We start from the raw sequence: 16,554 nt of genomic DNA on the forward strand, positions 1-16,554 counted from the left end.
CACCAGTAAAGGTAAATACATAGTTAAATTCAGAATACTCTAATGTTATAATGGTGGTGGTTAAATCACTGATAAAACTAGTAAGAAGATTAAAAGACAAAAGTATTAAAAATAACTGTAAATACAAGAATTTGTTATAGATACACAAGGTAAAAAGATGTAAATTGTGATATTAAAAACATAAAATGGTGAGAGAGTAAAAATGTAGAGCTTTAGTACATGTTTGAAGTCATGTTGTTAACAGCTTAAAATAGACTGTTATATCTTTTATGTAAACCTCATGATAACCCCAAGGCAAAATCTTAGAGTTCGTACAAAAAAAGATAAAGAGAAAAGAATCTAGATGTACCATTAAAGTAAATTCGTGGATTGCAGCCTAAGCAGTGCTCAGAAGAAAATCCATAGCTGTAAATACACATATTAGAAAGAAAAAAAGTTATAAAACTCAGGCACCTAAGAATCCAACATAAGAAGGTATAAAAACAATGAAGTAAATTAAGTAGAACAAAGGAAGTAATAAAAATAGGGGCAGATATTAAGGAACTAGAAATTTAAAAAAAAAGAGAGAGAACAATGACAAAATGAAGAGTTATTTCTTTGAAAATAGCAAGAAAATTGATAAACCTGTTGCTAGACTGCTCAAGAACAAAGAGAGAATCCAAGTTACCAATATCAGGAATGTTAGAGGGAACATCACTAAAGATCCTACAGATATTAAAGGATAATAAAATAATATCATTACCAACTTTGTCAATGAATTTGACAACTTAGATAAAATGGACAAAGTCCTGGGACTTCCCTGGTGGTCCAGTGGTTAAGACTCTGCATTTCCACTGCAGGGGGTGCCAGTTCAATCCCTGGTTGGGAACTAAGATCCCACATGCCGCGAGGCATGGCGACGAAAAAGAAAATAAATAAAATAGAAGGAAATGGACAAATTCCTTGAAGTACACAACGTATCAAAGTTGACACAGATTAAGCTAAGTATCTTAATTCCCATATTTCTATTAATGAAATTGAACTTGTTATCAAAAAATCTTTCCTCAAAGAAAACTCCAGGTCGAGATGGTTCCCCTGTCAAATTGTATCGAAAACTTAAAGAAGAAATAATGTCAATCCTACATAAACTAAAAAAATGGAGGAGGCTGATACAATTATACCAAAGCCTGATAAAGATATTGCAAAAATCCTACAATTCAGTAATAATTTTAAAAATCCAGTAAAAAATATGAACAAAACATTCATGCATATACTGGTCTAAAGAAGTTACATGATTGGTCAATAATAACATAATTTATCATTGGAGAGATGCAATCTAAAGTTACTACTATGACTCTCAAGTCTGGCTAGAATTAAAATGAAAGACATCACCAATGCTGGTATGTAAAATGGTGTAGCCACTTTGGAAACAGGTCTGATAGTTTCTTCTATACATTTATCTACACTATGACCCATTAATTTCATTCCTAGGTATTTCTCAAGAGTAATGAAAGTATATTTCCACAAAAATAATTGTATGAGGATTTTTCATAACAAATTTACTCATAATAGCCAAAAACTGGAAACTACTTAGGTGCTCATCAATAGGAGAATGGAAGAACAAATGGTGGTTTCCTTATACTGGGTGAAGAAAAAAAAAGACACAAAGTTCTGAGTGAAGTGAGCTTTACACAAAAGACTACATACTATGTGATTCCATTCATATAAAGTTCTACTCATAAAATGGGAAAAAATAACTCATGTTTGAAAAAAAGTAAGAATAATGGTAATGTTGCAGGTTGGGAGTAGAGATTTATGTGGAAGGGGCATGAGGAAAATTTCTAATAGTTGTAATGTTCTATATTTTGAGTGGAGTTTTCATTATAGAGGTGCATGAATTTGCCACACAAATATACACATAAGATTTGTGCATTTCATTTGCATAAATTTTAAATAGAAAACAATATTAGTAAACATTGATCTCTGACATACATTCTGAAATATTTAGGGTATACTGATGTTCATAATTTGTTTTGAAATATTCCAAAAGTAAATGGACTAATAGATGGGTAAAGTTTGAAAAGATGCGTAGATAGTGATAAACCACATATAGTAAAATATTATTGGTGGAAGCTAGGTGGGGGAATATGCGTGTTCACTCAAAAACTCATTCAACTTCACTGTATGTTTGAAAATTCTAAGTGCATTTCTAGTTATTTATGATGTAATAAAGTAATAAGATATTGAAAATAATTTCAAATTAATACAAATGTTGAAAAATGAAATAGAACACTATGTATCTACAAAATACTATGTAGCTGCAAATGTAAAGATCTTTTTAAAAGCTGAATAATATTCCATTTTATATATTATCACAATTTCTTTATTCATGTGTCAACAGACAATTATTTCCATATCTTGGCTATTGTGAATAATGCTGCCATGAACATGTAAGCGTAGATACCTCTTTGAGATAGTGATTTTATTTATTTTGGGAATATACCCAGCAGAGGGATTAATGAATCATATGGTAGCTCTATTTTTAATTTTTTGAGGAACCTCCATACTGTTCTCCATAGTGGCTGCACCAATTTACATTCCCACCAACAGTGCACAAGGCTTCTCTTTTTTTTCACATCCTTGTCAGCACTTGTCATTTCATGTCCTTTTGATAATTGGCATCCTAATGGATGTGAGGTGGTTTCATTGTGGTTTTGATTTGCATTTCCCTGATATCTGTGATATTCAGCACCTTTTCATGTTTCTGTTCCTAGAGGACATAACGCTAAGTGAAATAAGTCGGACACAAAAAGATAAAAAGGAAGCATAATCTCACTTACAAGTGGAATCTAAAAAAATCCAATATATTAAAGTAGAAAGTAGGACATGGTTACCAGGTGCAGGGAGGTGGAAGAAATGGAGATGGGGGGAGATGTTGGTCAAAGAGTACAAAGTTGCAGTTATGTAGGATGAATAAGTCTAGAGAGATAATGTACTATAATGTACTACATGATTACTGTAGTTAATAACTCTGTATTGAATACTGGAAATTCATCAAGAGAGTAGCTTTCAGCTGCTCTCATCACTAACAAAAAAATTGTAAAGATGTAAGGACACGATATGTTACTTAGCTTGACTGTAGTAACCATTTCACTAGGTGTATATATATATATAATTATATATATGTATAAAATTATCATGTAAACCTTAAACATATATGATTTTTATTTTAAAGTTTTTTTTTAAATTAGAAAGAGTGGTTGAATTTTAAATTTTTTTAAAATTATTTACAAAACAGAAATAGACTCACAGACATAAAAAACAAACTTCTGGTTACCAAAGGAGAGGGAGAAGGAGGGATGAATTAGGAGTTTGGGATTAAAATACACACTACTATATATAAAACAGATAACCAACAGGGACCTGCTGTATAGCACAGGGAACTATACTCAATATCTTGCAATAACCTATAATGGAAGACAATGTAAACTAAAAAGAATATATATATATATATATATATATATATATGTGCTTGTGTGTATATATCTGAACTATTTTGCTGTATACCTTAAACTAACACAGCACTGTAAATCAACTAATTTCAATAAAAAATTTAAAAAATAAATAAAAATTAAATGAGCCCTATAACACATTACAATTTAGCATGTTAAATATATACACGCAACAGTGCTAATATTTTAGAACATTGAAAACCCATTCAAGGGAATATATTAAATAATTGCAGAGGTAACCTATGGGGGGAATGGGAATGGAGATCATGAATGAATAGGAGAAATAAATAAGAAAGTTGCTTTGTATAGATTGATGATGATGGTGTGCCATGAATACCTCAATTCTCTGTGCTTAACATTCCAGGAAAAAGAACAGAAAAAGAAATAAAGAAAATCAAACGTGGAAGTTATTTCTTGTTCCTTTACAATAGCTATAGACATATTTTTTTTCCTAACGCAAGTTTTGAAAACTGTTTTAGAGTCCAAAGTTGACAAATGTGTAGTCAAATATTAATGCTATAGCTCTAGCCATATTGTAGCTATTTTAAATATTACTTTTAAATAGTATCTCAATTTCATTTCATTCATGACTTTAAAATATTATGTAATATGACCCTAACCCTAATTACAATGTCTAACATATAGGAATAATTTCTGTTTCTAATATGCCAAAAGAAAAAAAAAAGGGAAAAAAGGGAGAAATAGGAGAAGCATCCTAGACATGGATTAAAACAGAAACACTTTTTTTTCCTTTCTTTTCAAGTCCGATGTGAAAATTAGGGCCAGGTTACTTAGTTTAGCAGTATCTTAAGCAAACTTTTATATAAAGACAAGATGTTCTCTTCCTGCTTTTTTAACATAGTTTGTGCAGAGTAGTAGCTAAGTAATTTAGCATCTGATTAATACAATAAAAACAGGAGCTTCCATTCCCCCCACCAAAAAGGGTAGATTCCCCTTTGTTTATAAAAACCTGCAACTGAAGTGTTAGTTTCTCTGACCTTCAGTCTGTGATGGGGCTAATATGTGAACAGACGTCTTGAAGGATCTGAGTAGTCACTGGCAAGAGGCGATCATCTCCTCTTGATGAAATTATGTAGGCTATGTGTTTCTGTGTGTATACATCTCTGTAGCTTAATCTAAAGATAATTTAATTTATAGTGTATTTTGTTAGAACTCATTTTGTTTTCCTTTCTCATGATATTGCCTTACAACAGAGACGGCCCAATCAACACCTCTCAATTGCACTATGTTCTGTGGAAATTACAAAGGAAATAGAGGTCATGACCCAATCCTTATGGAGGTGCTTAATCTAATGGGGAGATTAGAAAAACACAAACACAGGTAATGGAAACAATCAGCGACAGTTATCCAAACACGTCAAAGAAAAACACCTCATAATTATATTTAGTGACAAGATCCCAGGTGTGTAATAGCTCTGCCCTTTGACCCTTGCTATTGAAGACAGGGCCCTAGATTAAGAATCAGAAAACAGACTTTGTTTCCAACTCCAGTCAAGTGGCTTTAAGCAAATTACTATCTGAGCCTGAGTTTCTTCAAAATACAGTTTGGACATTAGCTCATTCTCCCGATTTCAAAAAATATTATGAGGATTAAGTCATAAAATATCTGTGAAAGTGCTTTGTAAACTGGAAAGCTATATGCATATCTGAGGAAATATTTTCTTTGAGATTCTTATTTGCTCATGTAGGTCACTTCCCCTAGAGAGCCCATACCTCCCACTTTGCCAACTTAAGTACCAACTCGTTCCATTTTCTCAGTGAAACCTACATACGGTCTTTCCACCCTCTGAGCTCCTACAGCCACTTACTAGTAGTTTCCTTTTCTGAAGCTGCCTGGCATTATTAGTTAGCTTTTTGTATGCATTGTCCTTTCTGCTTTGCCAGATTATAAGCAGCTTGAGACCATGGATTTGTCTGATATGTCTTAGTTTTTCCACGGTGCCTAGTATGGTTACTTTACATGGAGTGCTTTGATACATATTTATTGATTATAGGATGGTTCATTCATTCATTTGGCAAATATACTAAGTACTTACTCTGTACCAGATACTGTACTGTTGTAGGGACTGGGGAATATAACCCTTACCCTCATATAACTTACATCTAAATGGAGAAGTCAGTATATATAAATAATGGTATATGTGTATTTTTCAGGTGGTTTTAGTACTTGAAGAAAATACTTAGTACTTGAGGAAAAATGAAACAAGGGAAGGGAATTTCGTATGATTATTGATCACAGGGGATGGGATGCTCTATTAGATAGGATGATCAGAAATATCTTCCCTGAGCAGAGACTTAAATGAAGGAGCAAGTAATGCAAAGACCTTAAAGGAATGTATTTCAAGCAGAAATGTATACCCCATCAGGTTTTCCTTATTGATTGTGAATCAAGTGCACATGGAGTGATTGTTTTTGCGAATATACAACTTTATTTTCCTAGGATTTATATATTCACTCATTTTTTTAATTCAACAAATATTTATGAGCCATTATTATGTATCAGTCACTGGTCTATAATGGAGTGCAAAAACAGATGCCCTTATGGAGCTTTTGTGATGCTGATTTTTACCCTCTTCAGTTCTAAACTTGCAAACAATAGTTGACTGCAATGGTGTCTCACCACCCGTTCTCGCCTGGAAGTGCTCGCTAAAAGGAGTGTAAACTGGTGCAACCATTATAGAGAAAAATCTGGCAAATGTAATATTTTACATATTCTTAGACAAATATAATATTATACATTCAGCAATCATTCTCCTGAATAACATCTCAGAGAAATCTCTACACAGATCCATAGGGGGACATCATTGCAATGTTATTTGTGATGGTTGTGAGCAGGAAGCAACTCAAGTGTCCATTACTCTAGAATTGGATAGATACTCTATGGTAGATGCACAGTCATCATGGAATATTATGCAGTAGTTAAAAACAGATTAGATAAAATACAATTTACCTTACCCTTACAAAACAATCCTAGCAAAAGTGTTCTAAGGCTGACACAAAAACTCCATGGTTTCTCAGAACACAGGATCATTCTATCATTTTGCTCTGCCACCCTGAAAAGTGTAGCTTCTACCTTGTGGCCTAAGATGCCTACCACTAGTCCAAGTTCCAGTCAGCATTAAGAGGAAGAGATACAGATAGAACATTTTTATTTCCTTTTAAAGGAGTTGCACATGTCACCTTCACTTACATCTCATTGTCCAGAACCAGTCTTCATGGCAACACTGAGTTACAAAGGAAGGTAAGAAACATACTCTTGAGCAGAGCATTCAATATGCAACTAAGCTTTTATTATTATAGAGAAAGTGGAGAATGGTTATGGATGAACAATTCTTACTATGTGCCTAGCATGAAACATTTTACTTTTTTTTCATATCTTAATTTGGACTAGCCACATTTCAAGTGCCCTATGCTCATATGTGTCTAGTCCTTATCATAAGGGACAGCACACTTCTATGTAGCACTTATCCATTTACTCCAAGGATCTTAATCCACTCCTCACAACTATAATTTCTCCAGTGGTTTCAGTTAAGCTCTCCAAAATATTCCTTTTTATGGTCAGCTATTGGGCATTCATTTAGTGACAACAGTTATGTTAGCACTTTCCTGTACCAAAAGCAAACTTCTAACCAAGAAACATCTCCTTTTGCCTTCTGCCAAATGAAAACCAAAGCCAAAACCAAAATGAATAGAAAACCACACCACCACGCCAAAAGGAAACAAAGCAATAAAAAAAAAAACTTAGTGAGCATTTATCATTTTACACATAAATTGTGACTTATTTGATTTTTTCAGCAACACCTCACAAATAGCTTTTATAGATTTATTACTTCACATATGTTCAGTTATCCAAGAAAATGTGTTTTGCAAAAAATACTGAGGGCATGGAGTTTGTGCAATTTACACTTTTATGGTTGCTATTGTTTTTGATCAATTAATCATAGGGAGAGGATCTGACAATACGGAGAGTACGTGGAATAGCGATGAGCTGAGGAGTCAAGAAAGTTGCAAGCCAACTGAGACTTGTTTGATAAAATCAATCATTTTGAAGAACATTATTTTTTAATTATTTCACGTTCCTCGATAGGATAAAGTTAAAATCTGTGGAGAACATGGGGCTCATTCATGCTGTGATTCTTGCTGAAAATGTCAAATTTAACTATAAAGAATTATGAGTGAGAGTGAAACTGACACAAATAAAAGCAGCCGCACATTTCTAAGAGTTTTTACAAGAGTGGAAGAATGTTATGTTTACTTCAAGGAAAGATGCCTTATCAATTCTAGTGGTATCTTCACCCTCAAGCGTTCCATATTTCTGCTGATGCTATAGACTCATACTCAGTGCTCACAATGGGCTATAGTGAGCTATCCACAAACTTTTGTTTTTCTAGTCTCCTTCATGATTACTTTTAAGATAACTGACTTGGAGGAAATACATAGTGTGTGACCAAGAAACAAAGGATATTTTTACATAGTTAACTGGCCTATTTGGTTATTGAATCCCCCCAAAAAACTCATCCTCATTTGCACCTTGTTCTACTACTTGATCATACAAGTTCTACACTATATAGGAACAGGGTTTTACTGCTAAAGTTAATAATAAGACTTTGCACATTCCAGCCTGTGTCCTTCATTATATATTGTTCATCCTACACAGCTGTGACCCTGAAGTTTAGTACTTCTGCTATTTATGTACCATGGAAAGTATGTCATAAATCATGGAAGATGATAGGACAAAAACTGAATGATATTTTCCATTAAAATATAATTATTAAATGCCATTTTAGATCACTTAAATTTTCCTAATAGAATCTATTTTTAATCAAAGAAATATTAGCTTTTGATATTTCATTATTAGATTTAACCTTAAGTATGATTTAAATGTTTGCTAAACTAAATATTTTACCTAATAAAAAATAGGTAAATTTCAATTTTAGCAAAATCATCATTCTTGGAATAAAAAAAATTACTTGATTTCTAGTATATTTTAATTTTCTTTGTATTGAAATTAAAAATTTATGGGTTTCTTATTGATTTTTATTGGAGTATGGTTGCTTTACAATGCAGGAATTTATGGATTTCTTTGAAAACCAGTGTTTATTTTTCATAAATGGCAAATGACAACAACCACGTGCTCTTTAGGACAATTAATAAAATGTTTGTGAAGCATTAATTGAGTCACTGTTTTATACAGACACATCAGACCAGACATTCCACGTTCACAGAACTCTTATAATCTACCTGTGAAAATGCATGCACAATTAAGAGGATCTCTAAGTTATGAATAAATAGTACAAAGTACTGACTTTCAGCAGAGAAAGTTTTCTGGAAACACGGTCGTGAGAAAATAATGGGCATGGATTGGATACTATGAAAGATGCTACGATTTGGGCCTGGAGCTACATAAAGGTCAAGTGTAAGTCATGTATGTGTATGCTCATCATATGAATGAAATTTGTTTTTGGCATTTTCTTTTTTCTCTATGTATAGACATTTGCCAGATTAGATACACATACTAAAAAATCTTTCGGTTTAGAAAGTGTAATAGGTGAGGTTATTTAATTTATCCACCTATCTATCCATACTATTATATATTTTTTTCGATCTGAAACTAAGAATATAGCAATCTTCATGAAAAGTATTATTACTTCCAAATTTGTGCAAAATGTTCATGATGCTGGTTTTATCAGTTTGGTTCAGTTTTGAGAAGAAAATGAGCAGTTTGGCCAGGTTTAATTGTAACAATTTGAATGTGAAATATATTTTCATGCTTTTAAATAATGGTTTTGTTTATACTGTAGATTTTGATTTTCAGTCAAAACTATGTATTTGCTGACATTATTGAGTGTTTTCAGTGCTGTCCATTGACTCCCAAGAAATAATGTTCACAACTGTACAAGGGTTTCATTGAAAGTAATATAATAATTAAAATACGTTTAAAATATTACTGTTGTTATATGAAGTATTTCTTCATCTAAATTATATTGGTGCACTATCATAGCATGCCTTCCCATTTTTATGCTACAATTATGTCAAAGGTCATCTCTAAAGTGATCATAATTTATCTTTATTAATTCTTCTGGTACACAGTTGTACAATTATTGTGAATACAAATGTAATTATTGACACCTGGAAAAATAAATACAGTAGTTTCTTTATCTAACTGGAGCACCGAAATTCTGTACTGTGATGTGAACAAGCATAAATAGTTATTTGAAAGAAGAAATTTTAGGAAAAGTAAGTAAAAACATTAGCATGATGTAATTTAGGTTTGGGGCCTAATAATTAATTATCATATTTAGGAGACAGAATATGTTTGATTTACTAATATGTATGTGCCTTAGAATGTGATTAAAAATTTCCTTGTGTGATTTTATTTTATATAATTTTGCAGGAGTCTCATTTACGATAGACAGTGAAACATTAGTAAAGTTGATTAGTAAACTTGATAGGCACCGTACTTAGATCTGTTTTCTAATTATAAGGGAAACATTAGCTATATTTATAACTTGTTATTGGAACGATCTGGAAAGAACATGTATGAATCTATTTTCATGACATTCTGGCAGAGTTAAAGGTCCCCTAAATAGCAGACTCATCTTATTAGACATGTGCAATCTTGAAACTAATTATATGCATTTTAATGCTGGAGATAAAAGTATTATTTTATGCTGCTGCTTAATGTATAGGTAATCAGATTTTTAATGGATGGCTGCTCTACTTTCATCTTTTATGATTGCAGAAACATGTATGATTATAGGAACTTCAACTCTCACCTCTATAAAAATGGAAAATAAAATGACTGTCATTACCCACCATTTATTGAACACATATTTGCTGAGTACCTACTCTTCATAAGAAACCCTGTGACAAATAAATGATGAAAACATGACCTTTACCCACAAAGAGGTCATGGTCTGGGAGTATAGAAAGTTATGTACACTAATAATTGCACTGTAATATGTATAATAATAGAGTATGTATAAAGACCTGGCAATATAGTATATACTGCTAATGTTGTTTTGATTTAAATGTATGAATGATAAAACTAATTTTCAAAGTATCAGACTGTCAAATAGAATGAGATTACTTTATTTACATTGCAGTATTTTCTGGGAATGTTTTAAATGAACTGAGTGCCTACTATGTGCAAGGAAATTAGACAATTTACTTTTATCTAAAAAAATGTGACCTTGTTCGAGGAAGCAAAAGAAAAGAAAAAGCCAGACAATCTTGTAATTTTCCTGCATTTTCTTCATCCTTCTATAGTGATCAAATCTGTGGTTTCTTTCTTTGCTTCACATTCTCTAGCTTGTGTACTTTTCTTCCTAATGTTGAGAAGGTTTTTAAAACACTGTTGATTTAAGTAACTTAACAATTGCAAATTGAGTGAAGAGTACATTGTATATAACCTTGGGTAGGTCCTATTTATAAATAATAATCACAGGACTAATAGCACTATTTATAATAAGATCTCTCAGCAACTTCTGAACAAGTCACCTCCTGTGGCAACTGATTATGACATTAAAAAGATGAATATGAAACTGTTTCCTAAGAATCATTCAAGAAATCAGTAAAGCAGGCATGGCTGTCTTTACAAATACATCAAGTATGACTGGTTTGCACTACATATTTATCTTCTTAGCTACTATCCTCCACTGAGTGAAATTCCCACCAAGAGCCATTAATCGATTAGGCAACATAAGAAGGTCTCAGCTAAAGAACTGCTACTTGTGAGGATCCTTTAAAGCTCTTGGCATGGATTATTTTTTTATCAGATAAGGTAATTGACATCTGGAATGGGTAAGTTGCAAGGAAAGAAGCAAAAATGCAGCAGTACAAAGATAGAAAGGAAGCTATTTGGGGCACCTGTGGTGGAGAATCTGCTTTTTTTTTTTTTTGCAAAAACCCCTGATTTCCTGATTTGAAAACTACTGTGAGAGAATAATGTCCTTCAATAATCCGGGATGACCATAAAGTCCCATCAAGGCATTTTCCTAAAGAAAAGACCACATCACTTGAAATAAAATATGTCATTTTGAAAGACAAAAGTGGATGTAATGTTTCTGTCATATCAGGAAATCTAACCAGCAACTTAAACAAATGTAAAGTGTCAGACTGAGGAAAGTTTTTTTCTACACAAAGAATGTCTGCCTCACATTTATATAAGTCAGTGTCCATAAATACTTAGCAAATGTGCTACTGTTACTCCATCCCATTTCTAAGGCTAAGACTTATCATGAGTCATGGCATTTGTTTCCTCAGAATCAAGATGAAGCCTTAGAATCCTTTTTTAGTTCAACATTTCAAGCAGCAACTACCAGATGCTTAGAGGTGGTCCTTAACAGGAAACTTATATTTCTCCCCAAGAGTAAGATAACCTGAAGAGAAAATAAGTGCGTTGTCAATGCAAAATTTATTCACACTATGTAAAGATATGAAAAGCCAATATAAATTCTTTACTTCTCCAGAGTTTACCAAGTTGATCTTTCTCAAGGGTCAAATCCATTGGATACAAGGGTCTGAGAGGGATGGAGAGACAAGAACTACTACATCATTTTCCAGCCTGATAAACTAAGGCTGAGACTGATTCAGTAATTCAGGAATTTCCTTTATATGACTCAATTTGTACTTGGTGGACTCAGATACATTCTTATTCTTTTAGAGTTCCTCAATCTTTCTCCTACAAGACAGAATCTGAATATGTCAAGAAGGAGTATGCTCATGCAGTCTCACTGTAGTAAAAACTGATCTCAGGATTCTTGCCAGTCACTGCTGAAGACTGACTGTACTGGTTTGTGCCTTGTTCTGTTATCTGCCAGGATGAGATGACTTTCACTTGGTCTTTTGGGTTGGTGTGCTGAAACCTAATTCTAGAACTCATGGTTCAGTCATTTATCCAAAGACTCAATGTCCTCACCCGAAACAGCCTCCTTTTCCTGCAGGCCTTAGGTTGCCCACCTGCACTCTTAGCATTTCCAAGGCACCTCACTGGGATAACGTGGAACTTGAGTCCTTTGTACATGTGTAACTTGGGGAACCAGGAGCACTGCCTCAGGCTCACCTATATACTGGCACCCACCAACGATGCTACACTATTTATCTCTTACCATGTGGATGGAAATGGCTTTGTGTTGCTTTTAGAGACTCGCAGCCTATCCCTTATTTTAGTCAGCTTGGGCTGCCATAACAAAATATCACAAACTGGGTGGCTTAACAGAAATTTATTTTCTCAGAGTCCTGGAGGCTGGGAAGTCTGAGCTTAAGGTGTTAGCAGATTTGGTTTCTGGTGAAAGATCTCTTCCTTCCTCGTACATGGCCACCTTATTGCTGTGTCCTCAAATGGCTTTTCTTCTTTGTATACACACAGAGAGAAGGAGAAAGAAAGAGAGAGTGAGAGAGTGAGAATGATGGAGGGGGGTGGAGAGAGAGATAGAGAAGAATCTTCCTCTTCTTATAAGGCCACAGGTCCTAGCTGATTAGGGCCTCACCCTTATAACCTCATTTAACCTTAAGTACCTCCTAAAGACCCTATCACCAAACACAGTCACATTGAGGGTTAAGCTTCAACATGCGAATTTGAGGGTGGGGACACAATTCAGGCCATAGCACCCACTATATTTGGGAAAATGGGGTCTAGACCTGATAGCTTCGATTTCCTGCATACATACTTAGATTACTCTAAAGACTCTCCCCAAAACACATACACACAAATACGTAATGTGACATTCAGAATCAAATAGATGAGGGACTTCCTAGGTGGAGCAGTGGTTAAGAATTCGCCTGCCGGACTTCCTAGGTGGTGCAGTGGTAAAGAATCCACCTGCCAATGCAGGGGACACGGGTTCGAGCCCTGTCCTGGGAAGATTCCACATGCCACAGAGCAACTAAGCCTGTGTGCCACAATTATTGAGCCTGTGCTCTAGAGCCCGTGAGCCACAACTACTGAGCCCATGTGCCACAACTACTGAGGCCCACACACCTAGGGCCCGTGCTCCACAACAAGAGAAGCCACTACAATGAGGAGACTGCGCACCACAATGAAGAGTAGCCCCCACTCTCAGCAACTAAAGAAAGCCCGTGTGCAGCAACGAAGACCCAGCAAAGCCAATAAATAAATAAATTTATAAAAAAAAAAAAGAATCCGCCTGCCAATGCAGGGGACATGGGTTCGATCCCTGCTCCAGGAAGATCCACATGCTGCGGACCAACAAAGCCCATGCGCCACAACTACTAAGCCTGAGCTCTAGAGCCCGTGAGCCACAACTATTGAGCCCATGTGCCACAACTACTGAAGCCTGTGCACCTAGAGCCCGTGCTCCACAACAAGAGAAGCCACCACAATGAAGAGCCCGCACACCACAATGAAGAGTAGCCCCCACTCGCCACAACTAGAGAAAGCCCGTGTGCAGCAACAAAGACCCAATGCAGCCAAGAAAAATAAATAAAAAATTAATTAATTACAAAAATCAAATAGATGAGGGAGTCAGGGATGTGAAGAAGTAAACTGACATCTGACTTTATCCAAATGACTATTTTATTCTCTCCAGAATCCCCTATGATGTGAGAACAGGTACTCCATTTTCTGTTTATCAAGTATTTCTCTCTAGTATGCCTGCGTCAAAGGGAATAAGGTTCAGTTTTTCTCCCTATTTAGTATCATATGTTGCTTCTTTTAACCCAATCTCATTACTACAGCTTGATGTCAAGGTGTGACAGAGAGATTGGCCTTCCAATAAATAAACCTAACTTAGGAGATATTTCAAAAATATTTTACCTTACCAGAAGCGTATGATTCTTCCTTAAATATACTTCTCCAGAGAAAAAACAGAATTTATTATTGTTGTTGTTTTTCTATACAAAAACTTAACACAGTGAAGAGGATTATAATTGCCTCCTAGATAATCTAGCAGATTAAAACCAAACAAAATTTATGGAGCGGCATGAGCTACCATGAGAAAATTTTGTTTTATGTTATGTCAATATTTCACAAGAAACATTATTTACCATAAAGCAACAAAAAATAAATAATATTAGGTCTCATATAGAAAGTATGAAAATACTACTTTCCACATACAGTTTTAAAAAATAAATCTATGTGCTATACAGGTATCCCCTGCTTTTCAAAAGTTCACTTTATGCCACTTTGCTTTTACAAAAGACCTATATTTGTACCTGTTTTCTCTAACTGAAGAAAAGCCAAAAAGGATTTTCTCTTTCACGATAAAAGACAAAAATATCATTCAGCCCTTGTTTTGCAGTGAGCTGTTACAGAGGCAGTGGGCACCCCAAGCAGAGAGAGTGGTACCTCTAAGCTCCTTCCCTGGGAACTACACTTGGCATCTCAGCATCAAGCTGCCATAGCTTTGAACTGTGTCTCTATCTGTACGTTATCTCAATTTATTTTGTGCATTTGTTAGCAAGATGTGTCCTAATGTAACTGCTTCTTTGCCTTACACCATTTTGGCTTACGAAAGGTTCTATAAGAACGCTTTACTTTCAGAGAGTGCGGGAATGCTGTATATTTTACTAACACTTGTGCTTAGAAAGTACTTCCAACCTGTAAATGAGCCTTACTAATTATAGGTAAGTAACATATATTTACCACAATAAGCTTAGTTAACATCCATCACCTCACATAGTTACAATTTTTTTTCTTGTGTTGAGAACTTTTAAGATTTACTTTTTAGGAACTTTCAAATATGCAATACCATATTGTTAACTACGTCACCATGCTATATATTACATCCCCAGAACTTATTTATCTTATAATTGGAAGTTTGTACTTTTTAATCACCTTCAGCCTCTCCACTCCCACTCTCTGCCTCTGGCAACTACCAATCTGTTCTCTGTTTCTATGAGTTTGTTTTTTTTTAGATTTCACATATTAGTGAGATCATATGGTATTTGTCTTTTTCTGTCTGACACATAGCATAATGCCTTCAAGGTCCATCCATGTTGTCACAAATGTCAGGATTTCCTTCTTTTTTATGGCTGAATATATATATATATATTCATATATTTAAAGAAAATGTGTTTTATATATATATATATATATCAATTCAATTCATTCATCGATGCACACTTAGGTTGTTTCCAAATCTTGGCATGAACACGAGGATGCAGATATCTTTTTGAAATAGTGATTTATCGTCTCAGGATAAATATCCAGGAGTGGGATTGCTGGATCATATGGTAGTTCTAGTTTTAATTTTTTGAGGAAACTTCCTACTGTTTTCCATAGTGGCTACATCAATTTACATTCCCACCAACAGTGCGTGAGCATTCCCTTTTCCATCCTCATCAACACTTGTTATTCCTTGTCTTTTTTATAGTAGCTATTCTAACAGATTTGGGGTGATAACTCATTGCGGTTTTGATTTGCATTTCCCTGCTGATTAGTGATGTCAAGCACATTTCCATGTACATATTATCCTTTCGTATGTCTTCTTTGGAAAAATGTCTATTAAGTTCCTCTGCCCATTTTTAATTGCATTGTTTGTTTTTTAATTTTTTTGCTATTGAGTTATATGAGTTATTTATATATTTTGGATATTAACCCCTTATATGATAGATGGTTAGCAAATATTTTCTGTAGGCTGCCTTTTCATTTTGTTGAAGGTTTCCTTTGCTGTGGAGAAGCTTTATAGGAAAAATTTTGACCTATAGTCAAAATAAGACATTCCAGTAAAGTGTACCAAATTTGAAATTTTATATTTACAGTTTCATATTTTGGGCTTAAACTGAGCAGCGTTTTTTCCTCCTGTCAAATATAAATATTCATGAAAAAATTAATAAGTTAAACCTTGTCATTAATTTATATGTTAGTGTAATTGGATTAATTAGTTTCTTTTTTAAGGATAGCTTTCCTGAGTCAAGTAAAGCAGGAAGACAGCATGAAGTCATTGAATTACAGGAAGAATTTGATCATGAGGTGTTATCATGAAGCGGTAAGAAGTCCACAGACAATGTTTTAAAAGTGGATGAAGCTTGGAAGACATGGGCCAGCACTAACCTCAATAAACCAAAAGATTAGGTGTTTA

Source organism: Hippopotamus amphibius, chromosome X, assembly GCF_030028045.1.
Source record: "Hippopotamus amphibius kiboko isolate mHipAmp2 chromosome X, mHipAmp2.hap2, whole genome shotgun sequence".
Taxonomy (NCBI): domain Eukaryota; kingdom Metazoa; phylum Chordata; class Mammalia; order Artiodactyla; family Hippopotamidae; genus Hippopotamus; species Hippopotamus amphibius.